Raw genomic sequence first — 6,798 nt, forward strand, 5'->3', positions numbered from 1 at the left:
AGTGTGTGTTTTCTTCAGAAAACAATTTTTGATTTAAAGCCTTTTTTGATCAGATATTGCATGAGCGGCTTAGTCAAGATGTTCAGAAAAATTTTTGATTTTTTTGCTTGCGGTCTTACAATATATCACATTTATATATATATATATATATATATCTATATATATATCTATATATATCTGTATATATATCTGTATATATATCTATATATATATCTATATATATATATATATATATATATATATATATATATATATATATATATATATATATATATATATATATATATATATATATATATAATATATATATATATATATATATATATATATATATATATATATATATATATATATATATATATATATATATATATATATATATATATATAAACAAATAAAAACTGGGGAAATATATGAAATTTTTATTTTATTTCACTTGAGTGTTCCAATTTTTTGATAAACAAGGATAGTTCTGCAGAGAGTTGATTTATATCATATGGCTGGGCAAACCATTGGTTTACACACAGACTATACAATAAAAACGACTTTAATAACTTGGTTGAAGTAATGAATCTACACAAAAAGGCATTAAGCTCTTTGAAAATTATTGGAGGTGAGAGCCATCCATACTGCAGATCCCCAGAAGCAATCAATGCGCAGAGCGTGCAAGCAAAATAATGAAAGAAAATGTATTCGTCACGCAAAAAGAAAGACAAATTGTACCTGCTAATACTTCTATACAACAAGCAAGAGCAAGAGAAAGGACAGCGGTTTGAATCATTGTTGAATTGAAAAGTTATAGCAATACATGACTATAACATTTTAAAAACATTTGAATTCATAGTAGTACTAATGTCAAAATAATACTTTTAATGGCAGGGTAAACTTATTTCAAAAGATATGCAAATGATAGTTTATTTAGTGCTTTTTAGGTCAAAGTTCATAGAACAAGAGTACAGAAGCATGGGGTTAAAAAAAAGTTAAAACCCTAGTATATATATATATATATATATATATATATATATATATATATATATATATATATATATATATATATATATATATATATATATATATATATATATATATATATATATATATATATATATATATATATATATATATATATATAAATATATATAAATGCGATACACTATGAGAACGCAAGTAAAAATATGAAAACTTTTTCTGAAATTCTTGACCCGGCCGCTAATGTTTAATTCAGAAACTCTTTTCGGAAGAAATTACATACTGAAACTTTTTAGTCTATGTTTTAATCCGCGTATAATAATTATGTGACCAAGTTAACAGTATGTATTGCAACTTCAATTATCATTTACAATTCTTGTTCGCTATCTCTATACTATCTTTCTAACACGACTTCTTTTGTCTTCCACTCTAATATATCTTCATTCTTTCCAAACTCACTTTACTGTTGGTCCGTAGAGCAGGTAATGAAGCTCCTTAAGGAGCTGGACTTGTCTTTGCGGACATTATTAATTGGATTCAGCTTTATTGATTTGGAATAAAAAAAACATCACAATTATGGTTTTGGCCAATAACCAATTTTTTCAGACCACTGTGCACCCTACTAACTTCGCTATATTAAATAAATTAAAAACGGCTGCGATGATGTGGTCAGGAAAAACTTATATTTATTTGAAGTAAATTACTTTTACTTTTTTCAAATTTTTTTCTCAAAAAAAATAATATTTAACTCGAATATTTTATTTTTATTTAAAGTAGTTATACTTGATGTTATTTAATCAGTTATTTAAAAGTTTTTAAGACACTCTGGTTTATTATACTTGCTCTAGAAATGGCTATGCATTGTGTAAATTTATTCTAAGTTTTGTATTTTGGCTTCTTTTATTCAGGCGTTGTTGTTGTTAAAAACCAACCTATCCAAAATAAAAGGTATTTTTTGAAAAGACTTTAATAGAATAGTTGTTGTCTGGAATAGACTATTTAAAATTGATACATTTGAGACATTATTAGCTAATACCAAACAAACAAAAATAAAAATTAATTTTCATTTCTGTTATAGTGGTTTTTACAATCAGAGCCGACCAGAGTCATCTCCAACAGGTAATGTAAGGGGTCTTTTCTACATTACCTGTTTGAGGTGACCCCCTCCATCTCCTCCCCCAAACTTTTATGTGTGCATTTGAGTTAGCACATTTGAACTTTTTAAATTTAAGTAGGCAAGTTTTAAAGTATAGTTGGAAAATGTCAAATATTGAGGCCTTTTTTTTATTTTTGTATTTTTCTAGTGGGAAAATAAAACTCATTCAGCACCACCTCCGCCCCTCCCCATGAAAGACCTTCTCGGGACGGTCCCGACAGCGACCACGCTGATTAAGAGAATCAAAAAGCAGCAGCGTAGCTACAAATACGCACAGCTCCGTTACGGTAAACTTTTATCAGGGCCACTAACCTATTTCATATACATATAAACATATATATATATATATTTATATATGTATATATATAAATATATATATATATAAATATATATATATATATATATATATATATATATATATATATATATATATATATATATATATATATATATATATATATATATGTATATATGTATATAAATATATATATATCCCCTTTCTGCATACTGTATCTAATATTATACAATTTATAAATTGTATATCTGTGGTTGAATTCACAGCGATTTTAAATGGGAAATAAGTTTATATAAAGCATGCAATATTTAAGTGAGTGTAGCCACCGTACTTGAAATGTTTTTGGGAATTTTACTTTTAGTTTTATTTCTTATATTATCAAATTGGCAACCGGCAGCAAATCAACTAATTATTGTAAGTACATCATTTTTTTGGAAAAGATTTCTTTCAATCATAAACCAACAAAAATTCTAAAAGTTTCTTATACATATTGGTAGTCCTCTTGCGTATTTATTTACCTATTTTCTTAAACTTTCATTCCTCAAAAACTCTTTTTGTAAGTATCATAAATGATACATCATGCATCTAAATAAAAAATTTTTAATTTTATATGTTTGATTTATTGTTATATCTTTTGTTATAAAACGTTTTTATTATTTCTCCTAATCTTTAGCAATCAACCCAACTTCTGTCTATGGCAGAAAGTATTCTGTTATCCACAGGATACAGGCACCTGTCTTGATCAAGTTTGTTGATGACGACACAGATCTCTGTTCCTCAGGCGGAGATTCCAGCGATGAAGAAGATATAACTGATCGCGAACTATTTTTGCCACTATCTTCTTCGTCCAGTGAGGAAGTTAATAGCAGTGATGAGAATGCTGAGCAATGACAATGAGTCACTTTCAATATTAGGAAGAGCAAAAAAACATGGTGCAGCAGTGGTGCAAGCTACCAACAAACCAAATGCAAATAAAAAAAAGTCTGCAAAAAAATCTCAGCTATTATGGAAAGTAAAAAAAATCTTCCCAAAAACAAGAAGACCACAAATTTTAAGGTAACTACCAACAAAAAATAGACGAGTTATTTGATTGTCTTGGTTCAGAAATGTCGTACTTTTATCAGATTTTTCCTAAAGAGCATTTTCAAGAAATTGCCTATCAGACAACATTGTACTCCATGCAAACCAATGCATGTGTTTTGTATATGTCCATTGTCAAACTCCCAAGCACAAGAGATTATTGGTCGTCTTCCATTGGAATTGCTCATGTAGCTAATATTATGCCCATCAACCGCTTTGAAAAATTAAAAAACATTGTTCAATTTGCTGACAACAACTCTGCTGACAAAGACGATAAGCTTTTCAAGATACGCCCTCTCATAAACAAAATAAACAGCTGAGCAGTATTCCATTTGAAGAAAATTTGGCGGTTGATGAGCAGATTATTCCGTACTAAGAGAGACATTTAATCAAAAATACAACCCTGAAAAACCGCACAAATAGGGGTTTAAAATTTTTGTTCTGAGTGGTATCTCTGGCTTCAGCTATAATTTTGAAGTTTACTGTGGAGGAAGTGACAACATTTGCATTGAAAATGAACCAGACCTTGGGGCAAGTAGTAACGTTGTCATGCGTCTAGCCCGAATCCTGCCCGATGACGTTAATCATAAATTGTATGTTGACAATTGGTTAAATAGCATTGATTTAAATGTTTATATGTTCAAGAGGGGAATTCAAATGGATGGAACTGCACGTAGGAACCGTGTTGGAAATTGCTCTTTAATTATCGCAATGAAATTATGGTTTATGGCGAGGTTTTTTTTAGAAATTATGTATTTTAATGAAAACTTTTAATGATTACTAAAAAAAAAATTGGTCAAAAAGCATTGTATTAACATATAGTCATAGTTTAAAAGCTGTTGCGTCACTGAAACCATCGACGGGATAATTAGCGTTTTATAAAATAGCGCGGTAAGGAAGTCAAAATATTATTCAAAAGTTCAGATTTCGTTGTGGGTTTTCAAATTTAACAAATTCGAATAAATTTTTGCATTTTAGTATTGAGAAGGGCTATTAGTAAATATTAGTAAACTTTTGGATTTATGTTAACATTTTCTTATAAAGTTGTATTTTTAAGAAATGGAATCAAAATTAGAAGTAAAAAAAAAACGTTATGCAGAATACCAAGCTAATAATGTTACTCGGAATGCTGATAAAAAGAAAGAAATGTCCAGAGTTAGATCTAAGAGATATGAGAAAAATTGAAAGCCGACCCTAATAAAAAAGCAAAATTAAGAGTTTTAAAAAGTCGCGCTTTAAAAAGAAAACTTTCAAATCAATATCAAAGACCAAGCTCATCTTTTAGAAACGTTCAACAAAGAGGAAAAGCATTGAAAAAAGTTTTAAAAGCACTACCAACTTCAATAGAGAAACGATCTGAAATTCTTTCTATTCTTCAAATAGCTCTGCTTGTAAAGATAATTCGGGTCTTCCTCCAGCATGTTCAAAGCTGTATGGTCTTTCTAAAAGTTATATTTTAGAAGTTGTAAACTTTTATAATGAAGATGATGTTTCGCAAATATCACCAAACAAAAAAGATGTCACTCGAATTCAATTATCTGTCGGAAAAGCAAACAATATTCAGAAACGTCATTTATATTATGCGCTAAAAGAAGCTTTCGAGTTATTCAAGGAAAAGCCTCTGCACATAAAAATTGGACTCAGCAAATTTTGCAACCTTCGTCCATGCAATGTAAAATCGGTTACAAAATTTCCGCATAGTGTTTGTGTTTGTAGTTTGCATGAAAATATGCGATTTGCCTAAAATGCATTAACAAAATCAATTCAAGCGCCTTCAATTAAAGTTGGATCTGAAATGATAAATAACTTTGTTTGTGAACCGTACACATACGATTGCGCCTATGACAAATGCGTTGCATGCAAAAGTATGAAACAGTTCGATAAACACTTGCAAACCGTTAATACATTTGGTTTCGAAGTATCCTGGGACGAATGGAGAAAGCCTGAAACTAAAACATATGCAAACATTGAAAAAATTTCAAAAAAGTCTACTGTAACAGAAATCATCCAACACAAATCAGCGATGCGTGATAAGTTCGTTAAACACTCATTTGTAAAGAAAAACCAATCAACAATTTTTAATAAACTGAAGGAGGTTTCGATGAGTGTTAATTCTGAAATTGCGGTAATCCAAGTTGACTGGGCTAAAAACGCTAGGTGTTTCTATCAAAATGAGCCACAAGCGGCACATTTTGGTCAAAATCAAGTTTCTATCATGACCCTAGTAGTAAGAAACATTGAGTTAAAAACATTTGCCATAGTTTCAGATTCAACTGATCATGCTAAGTCTTCCATTATACCGTACATTGACAAAATCCTTTGCTTTATTCCTGATCAAGTCAAAGAAGTACACATATTCAGTGATAATGACAATTCTCTGTTCAAAAACAAAAGCATTATGGCTGCAATGATTGTGTTTGAAAAACGTTTTCATAAAAATTCTTCTTGCGTTTCTTTGCAGCGATTCACGGGAAAGGAGTGGTTGACGGAATAGGAGCTACTGTTAAGCAAATTGCAGCCCTGAGAGTTAAAACTAGTCAATACGAATTCGGGTCAGCAGCAGATTTTGCGTTAGCATTACAAGATTTGCAAATATCTGTAATTCACATGTCAGAAAGCGATACAAGACAACAAATAAATAAACTTGGATTCAGTTCAATTTTAAGTTCAAGAAAAATCAAAGGTATATCAAAATCACATTATTTTTATGTTCAGAATGATAACGTTGTTCCGATGTCTATATTCACCTGAGTATAATTAAAATTTATTACAAAATAACAATACTTTTAAAATGATTTTAATTTCGTCTTTTTGTTTCCTCACTGAACGTTGCGTCACTAAACTGATAGTTTTTTTTCTGTAAAATAAAACGATAGGAAAACTTTATTGTTTGTGGCTTTTTTTATGACTACCTTAATGCCAAATGAATAAATTACAACAAAAAAATCTAATAAGTCAAGCAAGAATTAAAATTTCAACTCCATTTAAAAGTACGCTGATAAAAACACACTTTTTCCGCGTTGCGTCACTGATTTAGTTTATATTATAAACTTTTAATTCAAGATTGATTTAGAGTAATAAAAAATTATTTTTGAGTTAAAGAAAAATTTCTATTAAAAAAAATCACTCCGCATGATGCATCACTGAACTATGGAATACGCCGCATATGTATCTGTATCTATATATATATATATACATGTATATATATATATAAATGTATACATAAATATATACTTATATATATATATATATATATATATATATATATATATATATATATTATTATTAATATTATTAT

The sequence above is a fragment of the Hydra vulgaris genome, chromosome 05 (genome assembly GCF_038396675.1).
Source record: "Hydra vulgaris chromosome 05, alternate assembly HydraT2T_AEP".
Taxonomy (NCBI): Eukaryota; Metazoa; Cnidaria; class Hydrozoa; order Anthoathecata; family Hydridae; genus Hydra; species Hydra vulgaris.